This window comes from Hirundo rustica, chromosome 5 (assembly GCF_015227805.2).
Source record: "Hirundo rustica isolate bHirRus1 chromosome 5, bHirRus1.pri.v3, whole genome shotgun sequence".
Taxonomy (NCBI): Eukaryota; Metazoa; Chordata; class Aves; order Passeriformes; family Hirundinidae; genus Hirundo; species Hirundo rustica.
In genome coordinates, this window is record NC_053454.1 from 70,642,036 (window position 1) to 70,667,687 (window position 25,652).

General features: G+C 35.8%; 1 long non-coding RNA gene across 1 annotated transcript; it reads right to left on the reverse strand.

Moving 5' to 3' along the window:
* Window positions 1–19,168: 19,168 nt before the first annotated feature.
* On the reverse strand, window positions 19,169–25,537 carry LOC120753007 (uncharacterized). Its single transcript, XR_005700923.1, has 3 exons — window positions 25,462–25,537; window positions 20,973–21,003; window positions 19,169–19,287 (listed from the first exon to the last, which is right to left on the reverse strand). It is a non-coding gene; the product is annotated as an uncharacterized LOC120753007 (long non-coding RNA).
* Window positions 25,538–25,652: the final 115 nt, after the last annotated feature.

Consider the following 25,652-nt stretch of genomic DNA (forward strand, 5'->3'; position numbering starts at 1 on the left):
TGCAATAAAAAAGGACAGGGATAAGTCCACAATATGCTAATGCATACTTTTCCCAGGGATATCACTATTGTTACATATTAAATCTGAATTTGACATTTTATTTGTGTCGCTGGAGAGATTCCTGGAAATTATAATCTCTTCTCTTTCAACAACTTTATTATCATGAATTATAGGATGGGGCTATTGCTTGCAGCTGTGCATTTGTTAAAACAGAAATCTGCACTTTCACCAATGCAAGCAACAGTTTTACTGCCCACACAGCAATGATATTTGTCATGATTTGTTCATCTGAGCCAATCAAAGTCTCATCTGTGCCATCAGAAAAGCAAAACAACAATAATCAATTATCAAACCTCATTAAAAGTGAAAATGAGGATTAATCTCATGTTACAGTAGCCTCTCTGGCTCTCATATTGTTAATCATGTTTTATAAACAGCCATCAAATTTATGGTCCAGTATGGATGTGGAAACGTCCTCACAAAATATTCAGTGTGCTCATTAATTCCTTTCCTTCTGCTCTGAGTACAGGGACATGTTCATACTCCATGTTTAACTCACTTGAATATAGAAATCTGGGAAACCATGGGATAAAATACTAATTTGAGTTAATGAACCAATAAGCTGTTTATTCTTCCACCACTTAAAGCGTGGGTGGCATAGCTGTGTTTCTGTAGATAGGAATGATTTTTTTTTTTTTTTTTTTTTTTTTTTTAATTGAAGATTCCCAAAGGGATGGTAACACTATTCTTCTTTTGTCTTTCCACCTCATGAGGCTGTTTGAATCCTTGATTCAACCACCTGTGGGCTCAAATGGCCTCTTCCCAATCTTTCCATGCATAAATCATCAGGAAGGCATTCTACAGAATGGTAATGTTAGCAAATTGATAATTCCAGGCTGGAAGAACGGTTACACATAGAAACTGCATAACTAGTAAGAGACAAAACATAGAGATTGTGAAGGGAAAAAAAATGTCTCAAAAAACTATTATTTCTTGCTCTTTTCAACTTATCAGGAATAAACCTAGAGCAGAATTTTTGCTCCCAGAGAATTATAACTTAATGAGAATTTAAAGCCTTCTTCTCCCTCTGACATTTTTTACATTATATATATTTCTCTGAGATCCTCGAGTTCCAAATCTGCACACCTCCTTTGGCTGTGGCTTTTCCAGAGACAGAGTTCAAAAACCTGCATAGGAGAAAATGGAATGCAGATGAGAGTCACTCATGAAATTAATACTGGGTTTTAACTTCAAAGCCAAATATATATATATATATATAATTTTGGTGTATATTGTTTTATCTTGATACAGCCATTCCTGTCCAGCTGGTTGCCATTTAGAATCACAACCAGGTTGCCACAGGGCATTCTGACAATGGGAATTTCAAAGCCCACTATGATAAACCTTTAGCACAACTGACTTTGTGGAATTAAATTAGGAAGAAAAAACCATCACTTCCAAATTAAAATAGCAGAAAAAACAGGTTACTTATAATTTATTCCAAAGGATTTTATACAAGGCCATTTGACTATTCTTTTTTTGTTATTAATATTTTTTATTTTTTTTTACAACTCTGGGCAGTTAGTGTGGGGGAGCAAAGTGAAGCAAAGGGAAGAAGAAATAAACAAAAAGTAGTGATGTGATCCTCTTAAATGACATGTTTGTGAGATAGAAATAACACTGGAATTCAAAGACAATATGCTCAAAGTTGCCTATTTAATTTTTAATAGACCTGCAAAAAAATTTTCAAATTTATAATGGTTATTTAAGTCACAAAATACCCTAAGTATTTATTTAAATGAAGGAGGAATATTCAATTATTCTTTTTGTGAAACTATTGCAGAAGACATGGTAATATGCTGCTTTATAAGTTTCCTTATAGGCAAGGTATTTTGGATAGTTATTATATAAGGGCAAGTCAGTAACAAACAGAAGGGTGTGGTGGAATCACAAAAGCAAATGTTATTAATGTATGTTGTGAATTTCTAGTACCAGAAAATTGATCACTTTTTCTCCTATAATAATGTGGATAAAAGAGCATTCCACAGGTTCACGTGTAGAACTCAGACTACACGAACAAAATTGTAGATGTAAAATAAGCAAAGGAGATATAGACATACAGATAAAGTATAAAGTATATGTAAAACTTTCAAATATCCACAATTATTTGCCAGGAAATACTAAATTAATTTGTGACGATGGCTAAAAATAGTCAATAATATGAAACTGAACTGGCACTGTTTGAAAATTTTGTTAGCGATGTCATTGAAATATATTTCAATTAAGCATAACAGGTTGAATCTCATTCATGATATGAAATTTCTTTGCTTTTCATTATGACTCTCTGTGTGAAAGTAAATGTGCCTAGGCCTACTAATTTCAGAAGCTGCATAACTGGCTTTTAATTTCATTCAACTCATTAAGTACAGGAAAAACAATAATTCATTTCTTAATATCAAAAACTAAAGTGTGGAAACTTTTGGATGAGCTTAAACTGGTGTATGTCATGTCAGAGACACAAACTTCAGTTCTGTTAGTTATAGCTTATAAGAGGATGTGGAAAAAATGAGATATCAAGTATCCATTTTACAACTTCAAACACATTTTTTAGTATTCTCTTTCATTATTTTCAAAGTGAAACATAGCTCTTTATCTCAAAGCCCCCTTCCTCCAGATCCTGACTTGCATATAAATAGCAATACAACATGCAAACAAACCAAAAAATTAAATTATGAGTCAAATAAGGCATTGAGTATACGCCCTCTTTTCTTTTCTTCCAGGACTATCTTTCCCTTCTTTAAAAATCATCTCTGCATCTCCTGAAAAAAAAAAAAAATATTCCTTAACTTTTCATGCCTACTATTTTTACTATAATCTCAAGTCCAGACGATTTCACATCTACTCAGTTCTCTAACGTGTTTGGACAGTTTAGGCATGTTGGACAGTCTACAGTTGGACTTGTTTGCTTGTTTAGACAAAGAAATTAAACGAAAATGAACATTAGGTGAAATTTTCTTTTGTAATGAGAGGTAGGTTTTTTTATATTATGTCTTACAGCATTCTAATAAATGCCTAATTTTAACGCCTTTTATACTGTGTCCATTTAAAAAAAAAGGAACAAAAAAATCAGTATTTGTCTCTATATCAAGGCTTTTTTTTTAAAGTCCAGTATATCCCATCTAAACCTATGCTTTATGAAATCAAGTTTTCATATTTGCTGATTGTTTCCATACATTCATTTAAGAGTTTATCTCTTATTATTTGAGCACACTGCTCTGGGTGTTCAAAGGCTATATAGAGCTTTCAGAGACAGAGACAAGAAGCAGTGAAGCACAGAGGGAAAGCAGGAGAGATTCTCACATGACTAACTCTGCTCTGCTTTTCATTTCATGTGAAACATCCCACGATAACCAAGAGCTGCAGAACGTGCACATCCATATTTCACTTCTGACAACATCAGTATTTTGATCAGGCAACAGAATATTTAAATACATTCAAGAAACTGGATCCCTGGCGACCTGTGGTGAGGTGTCAGCATGCCTGCTGTTAACTGGCATAAGAGACTCAGCTGAGTAAATACAATCTGGTGTTTTCAGCAAAGGAAAAAAAAGCAGCAGGACAGACAAATATATTTGGCACTTGGGACATATATTAGGTCTAAACCAACGAGGCTTTTCTCCTATGTTTAAAGAGTATAAAATCAGATACTGGTAATAATAATGGTAGAGATAAATAACTAAGGCATAGCCATCTTGATTCAAATGGTGAGATTTTAAGACTTTGAATGCTTCATTACAATCAGAGTGGAAGACATGAAATTCCTTTAACTATTATTTTGACTGAGCTCCCCTATACACCATTTTTAGACACAAAATAAATAGACAGTGAAACATCTGCAACAAATGCAGGATGACACCCTTATTTTCAGCTGTTTCAGGGGACACAATTCATTTTGAAGCCATTTATATTCTCTTTAGAGTGTTAGCAAACATCTGGTTGAGACCAAAGCAGGACTTCATCACAGAGAGCATTCAGCAATAAAGGCTACTGCCCCAAGGAGCTTGTCCTCTAATTTATCAAGATAAAGCAAGTGAGAAGGAAAACAGTAATAGCAACAATATAAATGAAGATAAGAGATAATGATAAGCAGAGGTAAAAGTTAGAATCAATGACACTATTATGAATTATATCTAAGGTAATCATTTACTATGTACTAGAATATGCCACAGCTACAAATAGAAAAATAACGTCAAGCACTGTTTTTCATCTGTGTAACATCATTGTACATCTCTTTCTCTTCTTATGGACCACAGCCTGAGCACTGAAGCAGGAACCTCATCTTCTACCAAAATGACTTTACACAGTCAAGTAAAAAAAAAAATGATTTTCAGGGATAGTGAAGTAATAATGCAAGTCTTCCTATATTTTTACAATCAGATATGACAAAGTCTACTGTCTTTGCTGGAAATTACTTTTATCATCCTTTGCCAGACTCCTGAGAAGGAGACCTAACATAGTTAGAGACATATTCTATCTCATTTGAAGGAATCCCTCAACCATTTCTCATCTCTGGTGATCAGTCTTTCTTGCTATCTGCATCCTCAGATCCTTGGCAATACAAAGGGAATTTTTTTAATTTTGACCATTTTACTTTTTCCATATTGCTCACCTATATTACTGTCTCATTATTTTACAGTGCAGTTGAATGACAAACAGCAGAAGAGTTAAATCAACCCGGAAAAAGAAACCTTGACAATCAAGGAGTTCATCAAATGGAAGTCCGCCAGTTTTTGTGGATGGGTTGAATGACACAAAAACCTTACAGCTGGCCTTGCATAGGTACAGATATCTGCAGTTTCTTCTCTGCTTTATTTAGGCTGGCAGTGGGGAACAAATGCTGCAGTCCTTCACGATTTCCGTTCAACAGGAGATTCTTCCTGCTCTCTGAAAATCAGTGATTGGCTAATTAGACTGAAACCTGAAAAGAACTTTGTCTGGCACTCCAAAGAAAGAGTCTGATCCTGATGCTTTCACAGTTTCTTCAGAAAAGGGAGCAGGGGATGAGTACAAATGAGTGTGATTACCTGCTTTCACAGAACTATGCCCCTCTGGGTGCAAGTCAGGGCCAAGCATCTGATGACTTTCAGCTGGGATTCTTTAGCTGGAAAGCATCTCAGGGAGTGGAGTTATAAAAAAAATTAATAAGAAAACATTTAAGTGAAATTAGTAGGAAAATATCTAAGATGATCAGATCCATCAACTAGGGCAGAAAAAGTCACAGACTCTAGGAATTTGAAATAAGTTTATAGGAAATTTCTAGTACGCGATGAAGTGGAGTACTTACATTAATTGTCATGTTGATACCATATCACAGACAATGAATGAATTTGGAATGATGACCATGATGTATAATTCTTCTTTACCAATTCAATAAATATGTCCCCTAATTCTAGCACATTTTCAGAGGCTGCAGTAATTAATATATTTCTCAATTTAATTAATGATAAAAATACACTGACTTCAATACAGAAAATAATTATAACCACATGTTAGAAAAATCGTTCAAACAGTCCATAAATAACAGACAGACAAGAGAAGTGAGGTGAAGAGTAATATAGCATTATGCAGTCAACAGCAGAGTAAACTTGTTCTATGACTAAACCAGGTACGAAACCACCCTACTGTGGTCTAAATTTGTATCTTTAGTGAGTTAAAATGAAAATGTATCTTTTCTAGTGTATTTTCTTGTTTTGTCTTCTTAACACAGAGTATGGATACATAAAACTTTCTGGAAAAATAGGTAAACTAAAATCTAGTATTGCAATTTTAATTAAGTATTTTCAGAAGTCTTGCATTTTTTCTGCTTGTAAATGAGCCCAGTTCACCTGGCAGAGAGAAATTTTTTTCACATGGTTGATAAAAGAAAAGTTTCTTTTACTAAATGTGACTAAAAAACATCTACTTGCTTATCCAGTAAGTGTTTTTCAGGATGGCAACAATTTTTCCAGAATTGCTTTTATTCTGATTTTCATATAAGAAGTTTAGGAGTCAGAAATGAAAAATAAATTTATTGTAGCAAAGTTAATCCTTCTTATCCAGTCCGTGATAAAGAAGTTGTAAAATTCCCTGCTACACAAGTTTCGCCTGATTCCTGAAGGCTTAGCCTTTTCCCTAATGTTCATCTGTTTAATTTAATAAAGCACTGAAGTCTTAGAATCACAATATTTTTTATTAAAAATCTTTCAGACTCTAAAATTCCCCTTTTTCCTCTATCTCCTCAACATCCCCACCCCCTTTTATGTTCCACAGTTTTGCTTCGGTTGCTGTTTTTCTCTGGATTCCTTCATATTTCTAACCACCTACTCTTACCTTGGATACAGCTCTGGTCACCTGCTGAACCACACTGATGTGCTGGAATGAACACAGGCTATCAACTTGAAACCTCTCCTCCTCCAAGCTGATTTCAATCAGGTTTCTTCCACATGGTCTACAGTCTAATTTCAGCTGTTATAGTATTTCTCAGCAAAAAAAAACCTCAAAGTATTCCTGAAAGGGAATAAGAAACAGATCTGCAGAAATTGTGGAAGGTAGAACAATACTTTTGGAGCTCAGAATTGATTCAACTTTGGTTTGCAACATGTCTCTGAAGGAAATGTGAGAAAATAAACCTACCTTAGCCTGAGTTAATAGCTTCCTTTCCTGGTTTGGGATTTTGCTTGGTATTTTTGTTTGGGGATTTTTTGTTTGTCTTTGTTTTGGTTTGTTTGGGAGGGTTGTGTTGTGTTTTTTGGGGGGGTTTTTGTTTTTTTTTTTCCCAGAGAGGCTTCAATTTTCCTACATGACAAAATGAGAAAGGATAGCTGGAGGATAGAAATAAACGTTGTTCAAGACAGGAACGGTTGTTTTGTCGACAGCAAGTATTACTCTCCTTGAAAACACTGACTAGCAAGATAACAAAAATAAAATTCTTTGGGCTGCCTCCTATTTAGATGTTGTATCTCACTTTTTTCTAATCACTTCACAGGGAATCCCAGACTTTCCTGCAGGGGAAGAAACATCTCTCTTCTTTCACCTTTACTTGGTTTACTGAGCTCTTGACCCTGCAGTTCACCTCTGTGTCCTGCAGCACAGCAACTCATGTTTTGCATGTTCAGGCATCACACCGCAGTGGTTTTTTTAGGCTTGTTTCTGCACTGGGTGGAATAAGTAAGGAGTAAGAGTAAATAAGTAATTATGAGCAAAGATTAGAGGTAAAATGAAGCCTTATGGAATCAGCACATTGGCGTTGTGTTCTTTAATGGGTTGAAGAAAAAAGGCAGCGCTGGGTGGAGGTGGGACAACTACACAAAAAGCAGGGAGGAAATATCTGGTACTCTGAAGGGACTGAGGAAAATTTCAGCGAAGGAGATGAGTGTGGAAGGCCGCCAGGATTCCCTGAAAGAAGTGGCAATGGAAAAACTGTATGCAAAGCATTTGAGGAGGGTGAAATTCAGAGGGAGAGATCATTGATGTGTACGGACAACCTGACAAAAGGAAGTAAATGCCTATACCCTCCATAGGTCATTTATGTTTACCAAAAGGCTGTGACCCTCACTTTCTATGAGAATACCCCAGTAACATAATTGGTTTACTTTTTCAAAATGGTTGTATAATTAAGCATGGGATTTAGGGCTCTGTATTCCTGAGAAGAGGGGGGTTTTTTTTGATTCTGAAATGTAATTAGATCCATCCAATATTCAGGTATAAATCCATTTTCCCTTTTTAATATTTGTACACTCATTTGTGGAATCAGCGGATGCAGGAGGCTTTTATCCAAAGGCGAAGTAACATTATTAAAAAGACTAAGCTGCTATAGCCTGGAAGGACTGTTTGGAACCACAGAAAACTAAGTAAGCTTCACTGTTTATTCATTGGGGTCAAACCTGCAGGCCTGAAAACTGTATTAAATTGAATCCTTAACTTTGAATTTCTTTACCAGCTTTCAATACATTAAAAATCACACTATCTTTTTCTGGAACAACAATCATCTACATATATAGTAAAAGATTACACTTAAATGTTAGAATATTTAAAACTTTCAAAAATATCAGCCAGAAAATAATTTATAAAAATACGTAAGCATAAAAACCTTAATGAACAAACAAGGTTTCTGTGACAAAACAGAATCTGTGCAAACCAGTTTTGGTTCACCTCTCATTAAGAGATTTATATGCCTTAAAGTGCAAAAAAATGAACAAAGCAATAAAGTTCAGTTCTGAAAATGTCTTTTCTTTTGTGACTTGCTTCAACAGTAAAAGAAATACCTTTCTTTTTACGTTTTAGACTAGTCCTTGTCACCTGCACTCCATCTTGCATCAAGAAAAGAAAATTACTGGAGTGCAGAAGGCAGAAAAGCAAATGCTTTTTGTGTTTTCAATGCAGTGTACTGTACATAATTTCTGGGGTCTCTTTCATTGCTAAAGGAATTGACTTAGAGATTGTGACAACACTGCAGCCTTTTTTCTCCCATCAAGGACATCGGAGTTATCAAACGAAAGATTTGAGATTGTAACTGTCTGAAGAAGAAAATGAAACCCTTACAGAGAAGCAGATGCTAGAGCATTATATATTCCAAGTGTACACTGTGCTGTGCATGGCCAGCTGTAACAGGAAAAACTGCTTATTTTAGCGCTACACACTGGTCTTTGGTGCAGTGTCATTGCATAACAACATCTGCTTTTCCTCCTCTCTCTGCACCATTCGCTACAGCCACCTCATATGCCTGCTTGCTGACATTCTCTGCTCTCTGTAAGCAGCTTTTGCTGAGGGAATATGCATAGTTTTCTGTTTGTTTACATGCACTAAACACTTCACAGGCACAGTTGCCCCTGAGCACAATTCAATTTTCTCAAACAACCTTAGTACTAGAGCTACTAGTTACTGCAGAGATCATTTTCACTGCTTATTGGGGAACAGATAATAAAAAAGCCAACAAACAAAACCCAAAAATTTATATTAAACCATAATACTGTGAGTAAGTGTTACAAGGGGGAAAATTTTATGTATGAAAGCATGTGGGAGGGAGAGAGTTTACCCATCGTTTTCCATAGTTGTAAGGAAATGATTCTGCCGTCTTTTTCTGCTGCAGTGGTACACAGCAAAGAACATTATTCACAACCCAGCACAGCCTTGAAACAACTGATATTTATAAATTCTAATTTCATCCATGCCTGGAAAAGTGCAGCAGAAATTTTCTGCCATATTATGATCTTAAATAGGAATTTGAGCCAAGCCTTATTTAAATAAGATGAAGAATGCCACATATTCATTTTGTCTCAAAATTTCACATCATCTTATTCACGATCAGACTTTTTAAAAGATATTATCATGTATAGATACTGTAACTTGGGAAATAAATATTACAAAAGGCTTCACTATTAAAAAATGGGATTATTAGCCCTGCACATTTATAAAAAGACCCTTTTCATTATATTTGCACCGCGCATCAGGCTGGATTATGACTATAATGCTGGAAAATTATATGCTGCCCAATTTAATCTTTGGAATTACTTCTGTCAAATGAAAACCTGCCTGTTAAGGGATGTTAGAGCAGCTCTGGCCCAGGACTTCCTCCTTTGCCCAGGCTCTGGAGCCCAGAGCAGGGCAGTCCCAGGCTGTGGGACACGGCAGATGCTGATGTCCCATTTGCAGGTTCAGCCCATAGCAAAGCTGAACATGGACACAGAAGCTCAGATCTGTCCACAGCCACTCCCCTCTGGTGGATGGCACCCAGTTCTTGCAGGGCTCACACATGGATAGGCAGTGAGGTTATGCAGAGTCCTGGTTAGGAAAGGACTAAGGAAAGTTGGGACAGACTGTGGTGACCAGGCATGGGGCTTAGTCCATAAGCACAGTGACTGGCTCTATCCATGTGGGAGTAGCCCTTTCATCCCACCTTTGTCCCCATTCCCTTCCCTTGCCTTTTCCTTCAGTTTGCCTAGTCCTGCTGAGCTCCTCTCCTCCCATTTTGAACCCTCAGGTTTCCATCCTTTCCTGATAGTGATGCCTTAAGTTTCATCTCTTGTTTTTCAGATTCTGTGCTGCCTGGGGGTGCAGTCCTGAGCCTCATATTAAGTGTTGGTCAGCTCTCTTCAGAGAGCAGGGAGACAAAACAAATCCTTTTCCTGCTGAAGACCAAGGCAACTTTCAGATCCAAAAGCACAAACAATGGTGGATTGAAGAGAGAAAACAAGAAAGATGGGACCTCACAACCCAAGGCTGTAACTGGACATTTGAACCCCAATACACAAATGGATCAAAACTTATAAAATTGTAATACTTTTTGACCATTCTTAGTCCACTTTGGGTGTAGCCCTGGTCAGGCCCTGTCCTGCCCAAGGTGGATCTTGGAGGCTTTTCAATAAATAACTGCTTTATTCTCTATCTCTGTCCAGTCTCTGTTTCAGGTCAGCCTTCCCAAGGCATCCATAGACCACCAATTAATGTGACTGAGGTGTGTTTCTTGGCTTTGTCTCTGCGTTAGTCCATCATCTTTGAGTCACTTTGTCTATGGCTTAACTGTTTTTCTTTATTATCCCATTTGACAAGGCCTCCCATAAGATCCTCTTAGTGAAAGAAATCTTTCCACATACCACAAACACGTAACAAAGGTGCTCTCATATGCTTGTGCTGACACTGTCCACTGGCATCCAAACATCACAATGGAAGATGTTGCTCTCTTCAACTGTAAAGAACCAACATTTGATCCTGGAAAGGGACACAAAATAAATGGCATGTATGGGAAGAAATCCTGTGAAAGAGAAAGGAAAAGAGCAGGGAACTGACAGGTGAGAACTGAGGTAGTCTGCAGGAGAGGAAAGCTGACATTCACACTAACAAGAGGCAGGGAAATTATGAAGTCAGTGTGTAATAAGCTGTAACCTTCTCATTACAGTGAGAATCCCTCCAGACTCCCAAGTGAAACCTGTTACTCCAATGTCCTCCATCACCAGGGAAGATATGTGAATTCATCCAAAATCTACAGTTTATGACTGCCAAAGTATGGATACACTCAGAGGATGAAGCTGGCAGCTTGACATCTGCTCTGACAGTTCAAACATCAGAGTCCTGGTTTAGGGATTTAAAGACACCACTTGTATTGATGAGGTGGTTGTGAGATATGAGGGAATACTTTTATGTTCCTTGTTTGAATATATGTCAAAAATATATTAATTACACTGTTGCTTGATATTAAAATATCCAATAAACATAAATATAATGAAGTTTTCTTTCCCAAACATACATATAAGCTTACTCAAAGATCTGCAAAAAGTTAATTTTAAAGTGGCAGTAAAACTGAGGTAATGTTCCCAACTAAAATTTAATCTCATTGCCTATATCTCTTATTAAACAACTTGTTGTTGTCAACTGATATCCCATTCTTCACTCTTATTCCCACTATCTTATTCCACATTGCATATTCATATATATCTTTATACCATCTATTTACTTTTTGTTGAATATGTTGGAAAGGGAAGGAGGAGCTTCATGAGTAAAAAAAGGCAGCTGTATCTGCACTGCAGACCTAGGTTAGGTGTCAACCTTGTCCTTGGCAGACCTGAGAAAAAGTCTTACTACAAAATTTGTAATAAAAAAATCATTGACTTTTTAAAGGCTAGTTTTCAATATTTGTTTTCGGGGTTTTTCTACTGCAGATCTCAAATCAGATTAATAACTCTTTAAAAGAAATAGAGAATTCCGCAGGGTCCATATCCTGAGTTTGTTCTGAATTACACTATGCCAAGCACGCTGAAGAATAAGAGGTTACAGGCCCCCCAAACTGGACACCCAAATATACTTAAGCTTAATTTCTCTGTATGGCCATTACCCATCTGTAAAATGAAGATAATAAAATCCCTTAACCTTATGAGGATTTTGAAAATACAAAGTAATGTCTGACATTATATTAATGAGTTCCATTTAGAAAATAGCACAGAAAAATCAATAATTCCTGTTTAAAGAGTGCAGTCTGAACAGTTTGAAGCCAATAAGGCACGTCCACACACTGAACAAGGACAAGAGAACAAAATACTGAATACTCCTGATTAAGGAAGTACCATCGTTGACTGATGGAGCCAGGAAGCCCATATTAAAAAAAAAAAAAAAAAAAAAATTAAAAAAAAAAAAAATAAAAATTGCCTGTGTGATGTAATTAAAGACCATTATAATGCATATGTCCAAGCAAGCCAAATGAAGGCTGCATGGGGAATTTTAATTTGAATGTTTTGTAATTTGTGTGCTTGACTTTGCGACCTTAATTTTTTTTTAAATATAATTTTCTGGATATAATAATAATAATTAATTGAGTAGGAAGAGAGATATTAAAGAGTTATGCAAGATTTTAATTTGTGACCTAAAAGGCAAGAAAAAAGAGAGCCTTGAATCTGGCTGACATTTCAGAGACATTATGAAGCAGTACTATTTCTGTGAGAACACATGCAAAGGCACAAGTGTAACACAAAGAGATTTTCAGCCTTCTGATTTTTAAGTTTATGTGACAATGACATATGATATATATACTCTTTTTTCTTCCCAACCACATCACAATTGGTGGGACTCCTGATACTCCATTTGAAAGTAAACAAATTTACTGACACCCCACAGCTTCCTATAAACACTGTGATTTTCAACAAGGATTTTCCTGAGCAGGAATAATTGTAGTTCATCACCAATTTTTGGTTTTGGTTTTTTTTTTTTGTTTTTTTTTTTTTTTTTTTTTAATAATGGCACATAACTTTTGCTTGTGTCTTAGAGTGCTCCTCAACCATTGATAACTAGATCTTACAAAGGAAATTTCAAGAATTCATGATTAATATCAGAACTTTTAATATATTGTAGATTTTTGTTTTGTATCACCACAAAAATGTGATCTCTGCAAAAAAAAATGGAGGTTAAAAGGGGATCAGCTCATTTTTTAGTGTCTGTTATATTTCCAGTAACATAGAAAGTGAAAATATCTTAGTTTTAAATTTTCTTATACTTTTCAAGATAACAATTTATTATTTTGTGGGAAAAAAAAAAAAAAAGAAAAAAAAAAAAGGGTTTTCTGCTCTGTGTTGCTTAAAATTCAGATGGAGCTTTAATCAGAAGCAGATACTTAACAAAGGAGTCTCAAAGCTATTTCACAATTGTGCCTGGTATTTACAATACTTCCTATATTTCTAGCTCCTTCAAAGGCCAACAGCATATTGTTTTTTCCATTTGTTTCAGAGCAGTTCCTCATCTATTAAGTAAGGATCAAGCCTAATGCTGGTTCCTGGCACACCACTGCGAACTCCAGACAAACTGGGTAGATCATATAGCTCAGAAAACAGAAGGCAAATCTGTTCTCCAAGCATAGTCATCTATGCTGACTGGCTGTGTGAAGAGTTGTGTCAAGACCAACACAGTGGTGCTGCACACTACATGAAGAGATGCCTGTAGTGCTTTCTGAGGTACAAAATACACTCAAAACCTCTCTATTACCTGCCCTGCATCCCTCACCCAGCTGCTGTTCCAACAACCAGCATGTTTCATCCTTTATGAATTCTCCATGCTAAAATACGCGCAGATTCTTTCTTGCACGTTGAATCTACCCTCAGCAGCAGGACAGAAGGATTGGGATAAACATTACAGCTGTGAAAGCTACCTACCTGTTTGACTGGCAGAAGGAGAACCCAGGTTTGGACTGGGGTGAACTCAGACTAGCCAGGAACAAATCCAACTCCAAGAAGCACTGAAAACATAATGTCCATACCCAAATAAGCTTCATTTCACAATGTGTCCCCTAACAGCTTTGTACCCCAAGACTGGTACATTAACAGACCCTGCTGAGGTGGGAGAATTCCCTAAAGGATCTGACAGCATTCACCAAAGAGAATATTATATTTGAACATCCACATCTCTCCTGATTCTAGAAGGTGGAAAAGAAGACTTGGGAAATATCCTAAATATTACAGAAATTGTACAGGGGACATAAAGACCACTACTTAACTATACACCTACCTGTGTAAATGTAGACATAAATTTAGGTCTTGGGGCTTTGGACAAAATTAATGTCCAAAAGACATCTTGAATCTTCTCCAAGTAGTTAAATATTACTAAGACGTTTAATGTTTCTCTTCCAGGAAGAAAAACAAACAAACAAACAAACAAAAACAGATGCAGCTTTCAAACTTCAACAGTCATGAGCATTTTACAAAGTTCCTGTAAAATATAAAAATTATCACAATGAAATCTTTAACAATCATGTCCTCAAGTAAAACCACCATATCCTGAGAAAACCAAAATTCATTATTTTGACTCCTGCTAAACAAATTCCATGCTGATCCACATGAGATACATAGAGAAGAAGATAATGTAGGAATTGCTAAGGATAGCTGAACTGCAATTAGATTCAGAATGATTTAATAGATCATAATGAGTGATTTTGACTTTACACTGCATGGAGAAAAGTAACAGAAGTCTTAAGATGCTGTTAATTAATCTCCTAACCTAATCTGATTCTGTTCGTGAGAAGGGTGAACAAGGTGGAAAAAGGCTGGACTAAAACCAGAGCATTTAGAGAGATAATCCTGGTTTTGTTAACAATTCCTGAATAGTCTTAAGCTCTTCTGTTAATCTTTTTACAACTCAGCCTCCCCATCACTTAAAAGATATCAGAATACTTACTCATCTGCCTTTTACACCTGCAATATGGCTTTGGAACACAATGTTACAACGTAAGTACTACATATTTCCTTTCAAATTTCTGTACTGCTTCCCATTCAGGAATAACTTGGGTTTTTTTCCCATAATGATAAAAATTATGTGACAACAGAAGTTGTACTCTATGAATAACTGAAGACTCTAGAACACCTGGTTTTATTTAAGTGAAATCAAGAAGCAGTTCATGCCAAAGTTGTATCGTACAGTTTGTAAGTTAAATATTAATGCAATTAAAACCCTCAAGAAAGAGGGTGGAATACAGTTTTCAGAGGTTTTTAAAGCCAAAAGCACACAATATACTGAAGGCAGTGTTAAAGCTCGGGGTGACAATCAGAATGGCATTGTGAAATGCTACCCAGTCTTCAAACACAAACTTTGCATCTGCACATTTTTTTCTCACAGTCTGCTCTTTAAGGGGAAGATTTCTTTATAATGATATGATGCAGAAATTTTGCAATGACTGATGATTAATTCAAATTCTGTTAATTAGGAACACAATCATGTAGTTTGAAAACCAGTTAAAAGGATATAAGTGTTAAACTTGAAAAAAGGAAAAAGGTCTTGCCATTTGTGTGAGGATTTCAGAATTTGTTTTAATATTTAAAGTCCTGTAATAAGAAATGAAAAACATATTTGTAACATTTATATTTGATACCAGGCTGCAAAGCTCTGTAACCATTACTGAAAATGGAAAAACTGTATAAAAAAGATCTAGTCACATTGGAAACCTGGGCAGATGGAGAAATGAGAACTTCTTGTGCAATGGTGCACCTATAGAATATTCCCCAACTCTAGGAAAAGATTTTTTAAAAGCAGTAATTTATTAAATGTCAGATGCGATTTGAATAAGTTTGGATCCAAATACCACTAGTTGCTTAAATTTGCTTTTTCTCACATTTATCACTCTGACACATTCACAAAGGTTTATTTTAACAGAAACCAACAGATAAAGCTATCCTTAAAAACAAACAAAAAACAAACAAAACAAAAAACAAAACAAAACAACCAATGACATAAAATATAAACCAAACCAATAATTTCCACAAAATGGCCTTCATTATGGTTCCAGCATTCAAACTTGGTTTTAGAAGACGATTAGATCAGGGTAGAAAAATCACCTTTAGTAATGCTTTCATACCTATGATTATCATCTTCTCCAGGAGTGATAGATATCTAATTCTCACTGCTTACACAATCCACTCAATTATGCTTATGTCAAATTTCACCAAAAACATGATGAAATCATTACATTGTTAGAATTTAATTTTGCATTTACTGGCCACAATTTATTATAGCAGCAAAAATACATACTACCTTATTGAAAGTATAATTCCTCATTTTCCCTCTTCTAATAAACAAAGGTACTATATATTTTTTAAAATTGCATATATTATTCAATTAATTTATTTGCAGACAACTATTTGGATATATATTTCTTTTACTAAAAATAAAATTTTACAGGGTCACTAAGTAAATTAATAGTCATCTTTGAAAACAACAATGGAATCCAAATCAGAAATGCAAATGATCAAAATTAACTAGCTAAAGGCTATATATTTTCTAAGGTCTTATGTACACAATAAAATCAGATTGTGTATATTGGGCTGAAAAACCCTAGTGGAGTTGTTCAGAGTCTTGCTCTAAATGTGTCTTTTCCATCCTGTGTGAATCTGCAGCTTAAATAATGGTATATAACACTGGTAACAGCATAATACAGTGTGTCACGTTGGTCTTCCCACTCAATAGTATGCTTTAATTCTGGTTCCCGTTTTAAAGATCATTTCATTATCAAAAAATTAATGAGCAACAATCAATTACATATTTTGTGTTTACTTCTGATCAGTTTTGCAGTTTATTGACAAAATTTTGGTTTCTCTTTAGCAAAGAGGGTAATCAATTAAAGCATTTGTTAACAGCAACAAAACCGATTGTTTTCCAGCTTAATTTTTAAAATGTCAGAGAAACATTTGAAAGAAATTATCTGAATTATTATTTTATACAGGGTGCTGGGAGATTAATGCAATGTCAAGGCAAGGCAATAAGCTACATGCTGTTGATTGGTTTTCTCAGTACCTTAGGAGAATTTTGGCTTTTCTAAGCCTGATGCTTAGAAGAATTACTGCATTGTTCTTCTCAATTTATTAAATCAAAAAGAAACCTTTTTTTAATGAGGTATACTTAACTTTGATACAACCCACATCAAAGAAACAAGGAACAATTAACTTCATTGTCATTAAACTTTCATTTCACAGTCTGTGCCATATTTCTTTAAGATCCTTTCACATTATACACCCATAAGACAGCTTCAAAGGAGGGGGTTTTTCAGTATTTTTGGGTTTTTTTTAACAGAAAAACTTTTCCTTATATATCCTTTTTTCAGTGATGTAAATATATCCTCAAATTACTATTTCATTATTTTTACTGCCATAAAATTATCTCTTCACCTATTTCATCAGAAGTTACTTATCTCAAGACAGATAATACGTTAGGAAAGAATAGTCAGGAACAGAATACTGCTAGCACAGCACTGGTATATATCCCAACCTGAAGAGCTGTGAAATTTATTACAAAAGCAGGTAGACTACAAAAAGCAATCTTCAGTTTTGTCCCAACATCTTTAATTTATATGCACAATATCTGTAACTTTTTATAGTTATAAGGCAATCTTGTGGTAATTACAAGGAATATCAGCATTTGGATACATATGGGATTGCACTTGATTGGACTCATCAGAAATGAGAAATTGAAGTTTTCAATGAATTGATGTATATATATTCTACATCTTATACCATTGTTGTCCACAATTATCAAATCACTCTCTAGTAAGAAGCCTGCTGTATTTATTCTGAGCTTCAGATTTGATATTTATTCTAGAAAATCAAATGAAAATTGCCGAATACATTGATTAAGTAGTGAAATAATATTATTTGCTTGGTTTTTAAAATACAGATTTAATGTCTGGGTTGTACTGGATTCAACGACATTGTATGATTTTTTTTCCATCTGAATGGACAAAACTACAATAAGAATGCCACTTACAGGAATATTTCCCAAAGCACTTAAAAACATTTATTTGAAATTTATTTTGTGCAATATTATTTTGCATACATTTAAATCAAAATATTTATGGATCCATCAAAGGCACTCCTTAAAGAAACAAGGCTTGGTTATTACTTTCCACTAGATTAGGAAGATGACACAGATCCACTGAGGATAACTTTCATTATAGAAAGCACGCCCAGTTTCAGCTTTTGCCAAAACCTTCTCTGTCTTTAACAGACCCAGTGACCCAAAACTGGGTAAATCTCAGTATCACAAACAGGATTGGAGTGTCACACCTGCCTTCAAGACTGTAAGACAAACTCTCACTTTATAGGGAGACCATTTTATCTTAACAAGACATCTAATACCCAGAGCACCAGCATTTAAATGGGTTTAGAGGTCCTATATCCAAGGTGGCTGGTTAATAACAGTCCCTACAGATTACATTAACCAAAAAATACAGTAGTTTAGTCTTCTGTTAGTCTAGGAAGAGAAAAGGGCACCGTGATTTATAGGATTTAGGGCTGAACACAGGTTAACTCAAAATCTAGGTTCTAAGGCTTTTTATGGGAAATTGTGTCACGTTCTTTCAATTCTTTTCCATATTATTATAATTTTACCAAGAGGACACTCTTAAATAACCAGCACTATGAATCTCCTTTTAGCTCTGGGTTCCTGAAAAATTTACCATGAACTACTGGAAAAAAATCAGGTAGATACCATGTAATGATGCCTTTAAAACAACACTCTTCTACATTTACAATAGTACTGCCTCCTCAGTATTTAAGCCTGGTAACTGAAATCTTGATGTTCATCAAATTGCTTAATAGAGACCTTCATGTTAGTCCAACTACATCAAAATTTATATATCCTTACACAACTAGACAAACTATTGAAAACATTTTAATCATGAGCAACAAGGGGCTTTTTCTGAAGACTTGGCTGTTAGAATAAGGATATCTGTATTGAAAAAGCTTTTAGTATTCACAAATCTGCAGAAATATCTCAAAATATTGGACAAATTAATGTCACCTATTTCCTACACACCATTATAAAGCAAGTTAATAACCTTGGATGCTCAAAATAATGATTAATTTATAATGTCTGTTTTCAGCAATACCCTGTATTGATCATCTATTATTACCAAAGACACAACCAAATAACCTCCACAAAAGTGAAAGAATGTTTGTTGGAGGAAGTAGAGTGATTGTTTTAAACAGGGATTATACAGATTAATTTCAATGCTTTGCCTAGAAACTCATGGCATATAATTTCTTAAACAGTCAGAAAAACATGGTTTAAAAAAGTCATTTAAATCACTTATAAACCATCTACTTCTTTTTATCTAGCAGTATAACATGAGAAGTTACCTTTGCTTATAATATAGTAAGTTTAACTTGATTTCTTCTAGATATTTCTTGCTTAGTCATAAGAATTTTTTTCTTCCTAGGCGCTGATAAGGAGTTTAATTATTCTCATAAATTATATTTTCTTGACAGTACTGTAATTTCGTTGTGGTTCCTTTAAGCAAAAAAAAAGGGGATTTTTTTCATTTTTCTGGAACCTCTCCTGTTATTTTTTTCAAGACAATCAGTCAGCCTCTGACACTGATTCAACCATGCTTTGGCAACCCTTGAATCAATTGTATCTCATTTACCCCATTCAAACCACAATTTGTTCAAGTATCCAAATCCATCTTTCTTTAGTCTGATAGAAAATATTTGTGGTTAATAATAATTGCGTTACTTATATTGACAATTTCCAACGGCATACACTGCACAAGACTTGAAGGAAAACATTTTTTATTTTTGTTGTCATTATTTTTCAGAAAGCCTTTCTAGACCACTTAGCAGCAGACAGCTCTTTCCTGGGTTTCCATTTTACTGCTAATGTACTCACAGCATTATTTTTTATTTTTGTGTGCCCGGGTAGTTTATTTAATTTTGTACTTTGGCCTTTCTCTGGCTTACTCTTAAGAGTGCATGCTCTTGAAGAGAATTCCACCATCAAGAAGAGTTTTATTATTTGTATAGACTCTCCTTGAATTTAGGTAGTAGTAGGGAGAATAACTGTAGATGAAGTGGGACAGGAATGTTGACATCATGTGAAAAGGGGAGATTTTCTCAAACCCTTTTTGTTTTATTTGTCTGTCGGTGCTTCAGGAAAGACGAAACCCTTGTGCCCAACCAGCCTGTCAGCATCCCACTGTGGATATTCCAGTGGGTTAAAGGACAGTTGGACTGGCTGGTGGAGGGACGCATGTCAGGTCTCCATAGCCGAGCGTGTTCCTGCTGATGGCAAGTGCCAGCACCCTTGAAGGACCCGCACTAACTTGGCTTTATACTACATTTTATGTTTAGGTGGAACTTGAGTGACTCCAGTCATCATCCATCATGTTCAGTGAGGGGTATCTCAGAGGTGGGTAATGTCAGTATTACAACCAAGGCAGCTTTGGGATGGAGGTGTGCGCAGTTTTACAGCTGTGATCTCTCCATGGTTGCTGGTTAAGCCACAAGACATCTTTTTTTTCCCCTTGGTTGGCTTCCTTACTGTTAATGAGAACCTAGTGTAGCTTCCTAACTTCCTTACTGTTAGTGTGAACATAACTTCCTGGTTAATGGGAACTTCCTGGTTAATGTGAGAATAACTTCCTGATTTTCTCCAATTTTACCCCTAATCATTTTCCCACACTATGTTTGCTCTATAGGTCACAAAAATTTCTCTTTCCTTCTGAAACAAGATAGTTATATTTGAGCTACTTACTGCAAATGGTCCTTGGCCCATGCCAAACACAAATCTCTGCATGGCCACTGTGGCAATGGCCACTGGCTCAGGATGTAACTACGGCAGGAATAGCAATTTAGCAGATCTAGGTTTGCTCAGGTCGCCCTACACAGGTGTTCTGGACTGTTTACTAGTGTAGAAATAGGAACACTTATTTAACGCAGTATTTAATGTAATGAAAATCAGAACTGAGATATCAAAAGCCTTCTGTATTTTTAATTTATTGCTAACTTTTAAGACCTTGCAAGAAAGCCAAAGGACCACTCTGAAGGTCTTTGTATATTAACAAATCTACGTTATAGAATTGTAGGATTTCTGAGGCTTCCTCTTTAAAACCAAGGCTGAATGGCCAATCTATCATTTCTAGGTTCAATTTACAAAATCACTCATTTTATAAATTGAGAAATTGAGAAACTACATACCTTCGGTCTCAAACTCCACATCCTAAAGAACCTTTTAAGGTAAAGAAAAAAAAAATACACATCTGAGAAATGTGGCACTATTCTTGTTTGCTTCCTTTTCCTTCTCTATATCCATAGAACAGTAAACTCGTAATCTTCATTAGACTTCCAGCAGAATGGTATAAGAGCAGAATGAGTTAAATATATACCAAGTATATATGGTATATATACCATAATGCAGTTCATAAAAAGTTTGGTTTTCATCATTACTTAACTCACAGTCAAATAGAAGGCAGCCGTGGACTTCAACTTTAGCAGGGAAAATGCATGTAAAGAAAAAACAGGAAAAAAGAAAATCCAACTCCCAAACGCTAATTTAAAAGTTAAACTGAAGGAAGTGGCTGGACATAAATCAGACTCCATGGAGTTCATGGTCTCCACTGTCACTGAATTGTAGCCCTGCTTCAACTTTAGAATGGACTGCTACAGCTGGGGGGATCTACAGTGATCATCTGGTCCAGCTGCCAGCAACTGAGACACTCATGTTCCTTTAGGTGCTCTAAAAGTTCACCAGTTGTCAAAATTTCCTCCAGGCAAACCTACAGGATTCACATTCCCGCTACTGTTCATATGGATAATGTGGCTTTATCTTGCTGATATTGCTGAGCAGCCTGATATCCACATCATGGCTAAGGCTCAAGAAAGCTTGAAAACCAACTTGAAAACTTTAACTACAGTGAAGAGAGTATATTTAATGTTTTTCCTCTCCTTCTCCACTCCCTCTTCTTCTCTAACATCTGGAATATAAATGCCTGTTCAAAAAACAACCTCCAATGAATGCTCAAGCCTAGAAACAGGGAGATTTTTAACTTGTTATTTCCAAGTAGAAAATAAAGAAAAACAATTCCTTGCCTTAAACAAAATAATTTTGCTGGGTGATTGTTAAAGTGGGCTAAGCACAATTTGTCTGCTCAAGAATGAACTTTGTCTTTGGAGAAGGTCTCTTCCTTACAGCTATCTTCAAAGGGTCTCCAGTGAGCTGCTTGACTTGAATTATACTCTTGTTTCCTGTGGATTGGATTAGGAGAATATGGGCTCCAAACATACATTTTAAGAAATAGATGAGGACCTAAAATTAAATTTTGTAGTGCAGTGTTTCATTGTCATTGTCCTTTGTATGGAACTAGTCCACAGCACCTAAATACTTGATTTGCACAGATATGGGTTTGTAAATGGGAAAAAAGTGCACTCTATACCTTTATCTGTAAAATTGCTCTGCACCAATGGAAGTAAGACTCAGACATAGAAAGTCACTATAGAAAAGAAAAGGAAATTAAAGCATGTGCTCCAAGTGCATAGAGAAAGGCAGACGTAAAGTTGCTGAAGGAAAAGAACTTACATTAAAAAAAAGTTCCCACAACTGAAGGGAAAGAAAAGAGAAAACGATGCAAATGAGATTGAAAACAGTGTTAATTATGCTTAGCATCATAAATGGCAATTTAAAAAACCAGAAACACTAGATGCAATATAGTTGGTTTAAGTTGTTAGTGAAGCAGAAACTGCAGTACATCCCATCATCCAGGAACAATTACCAGCTGCTGCCATCAGGGAAATCATCCTTTCTTCACTACGCTACTGTACAAAACCTATGTCCAAAAGAACCAGCTGTGATCCCGAGGGTGGCTAGGACTCAGAATACATTAGTTCCATGTTATTGCTCTTTCTCAGTGTTCTACAGTCAGAATCCTATTCTGTCTTTTCCTTTCCCTGATACCTTCCCCACACATTTCTCCCTAAACTCATGGTTTATCCCATCTGCCTTACGGTTACATACATTTTATTCTGTGTGTAATGTTTCAGACTTATTTCTAAGAATTACACGTAAGGGAAATTAAACCAAACAGACATAATTTGGAAATTTTTCTGGGTTTGGTTTTTTGGTTGTTTTTGTTTGTTTGTTTTTTAGGGTTTGCTTTGTTTTGTCAGGAAGAATATATATCTAGTGACTGAAAAGACAATAAATGGAAAGGGCAGAGTTTGGAAGAGGATAATCCACTTCCTGGAGCAGATATGGGCCTTGATAAGAATAAAAACTGCATTTTCACTTCGTTTTAATGAGCAAAAATCCTTTTGAGGGCTACAATCTATGATGGAATTTTAACCATTACTCAGCAAGATAGAGAAGAGTATAACAACATAGGGCAGGATACCACTGATATAATCAGCAACATTAATACCATATTGATCTGGTGCTAGATACAATTAGAAGGGGAGATTTCATGAGGCTGCTTTTTCCTTTGTTATTGTTCACTTAATAATCTCATCTTTGATAGGAATCTTTACTCCTACAGATTTTGTGTCTCTCTGCCACTGAATGGGAATCTGACTTCCAGACACACATCCAGCTGCTTCCATTTTGATTTAATGCAGACAAACCTAATGCAGTTAAAGAGCAGGCTGCCAACAGCCCATTCAGATCAATTTATGATCTCATATGACATTATCTGGAAGAGGATAAATTTGTGTTATTTCATGAAATATACTTTCTAAGACTAGTGGTTTATTTTTTTAATGTATCTCTCTCTATTAAAAGATATAGAGAGAGACAGCAGAGAATGGCTGCTAAAGAGTTTTTACATTGGGGGGATTGCATTTGAAGATTTATTCAAAATATCAGATACTGAATCAGGTAGGCATAAATATAAAAGAAAAAAATAAATAATTTCCCAAAAAAAAGTCACTCAAAATAATAAGTTTGAGAAGAATACTGTTTAACACAGGCATGCACATTTTTAAAATTAATATAATTAAACTTTGATCAAGAATTATACCTGCTGCTTGTTTACATTTCATCAGTTATAAAGGTTAAGCATGTTTATATGTAATAATGCTACAACAAGTAACAGCCACAATATGAGATGAAAACAGAAAGAATTATATATAAATGCAACGAGCCTAAAAAGTGAAACACATAGGAGATTATGTAAGGTTCTTAGAAATAAAGAAATTTGTGAGAGAGATGAAGTAGGTTGACTATCCAGGGACCTTTAAGTACAATGAAACCCACAAAGATATTAAACTCTGAATCTCAGACTAGCAAGACTCTGTTCCTAAAAAGCTATTTAGAGTATTCTGATTGCTCTGAAAGAATTTAGTCAGACAGCCAGGGATTTTCAGAGCATAGCTGTGGGCTTGGGCAGTGATGTAAAGCTGACTATATTGTGTCTGCAGACCCTTCACAGTCCCTTCTGCCGAAGAATTTCTCAACCAGCTACAAACTGTTCACCTGAAAAACCCACAACCCATTTCCATTTCTATCACAGATTTCCTCTATGACTGTGGAATGTTTGGTACACGGGGTGAGAGCTAATGGCAGAAAATGGGAACATTTCACAGCTGCCAGGCTCGGGAGCATCAGGGAGGTCGGTGGGATAAAACTGGCCTGTTGACCCTCTGTCCTGATAATTCTGCCTGACTCTCAGACAGAAACTGAGCTTGGAGACCACGGGTCACCACGAGGTGAGGGGGTGAGGAAACCTGTGTGTGCTGGCCCTGCAGCCTTTCCTCAAGACCTCAAGGCCATATTTCAATGCATACTTTATGGAGCAGTTCCCAGCTATTTGTTGGCCTAAGCCACTTCCTTTTCACAGTGTGTCATAACTTCATTGCACTGACAGAGGGATATTGTAAATGGGATATGCTGACTGAAAAAGAAAAAAAAAAAAAACCAAACCAGTTTGATGGAAAAAAACCAAAAACATTTTCTCCAATTTGTTTTAAACTTCGAGTATGTCCATGTTCACCCACACAAAGCAATGTGCCAGCTCACCCAAGGTTAGAATGAGTTGTTTACAGGGCAGGATTGAAAAAAGAGCAAACCTAAGATACCTTATCCAAAGACCCACTGCCACAAAAAAACCCCGAGTGTATCTCCAGGGCCTGTTTTCCTCAGTTTTATCCTCTGGAGAAAATGTCACATTAACAGGTAGATAATAATGCAAACAAAATGTTTTGGTTTTTTTTTTTACAGGTTGGAAATTCCAGAAATGGGAATGGAATAGAATATTTCAGTTGGAAGGAACTTACCAATGACCTGACCAATTCAGGGCTGTCCAAAAGTTAAAGCACATCATTAAAGGCATTGTCCAAACACTGTTATGGCTATTTTGACTGTTCCAACAACATGACTCCATAAATATTTGAAATGCAAGTACGAAACAAAGAATGGCCAAACCCCTAAGATCTCCAGAACTTTAAGAGGATTAAAAATTCCTCAGATGTCCTAAAATGGAATTAACATCCACTTTAACATGCTTGCAAACATAATTCTGGATCTATGGAAGAATTCTGGTTAGCATTCTGGGTTAGGGTTTCAGTTAAAATTAGGTTTACTATTGTGTTAGGGTTCTGTTTAGGATTATGGTCAGGGTTATGCCTCCTCTTCCTCCAAGTTTAGTGCTTGGGTTACATTTAGGATTAGGTTTACATTTAGGCTTAGTCTTAGGGTTACCTTTATGTTTCGATTTAGCTTTAGTGTTAGGGTTAGCCTCTTCCTCCTTCACCTCCTCCTCCTCTTCTTCCTTCTCCTCTTCTTTTGGTGTCTAAAAGGGATTTCTGTATCACATGAACTGAACATAGGTTCTAACCCTGCTGCACCCACACTGTTCTAATTAATTCCTTATCCCAGCTTGTAGCATGGCA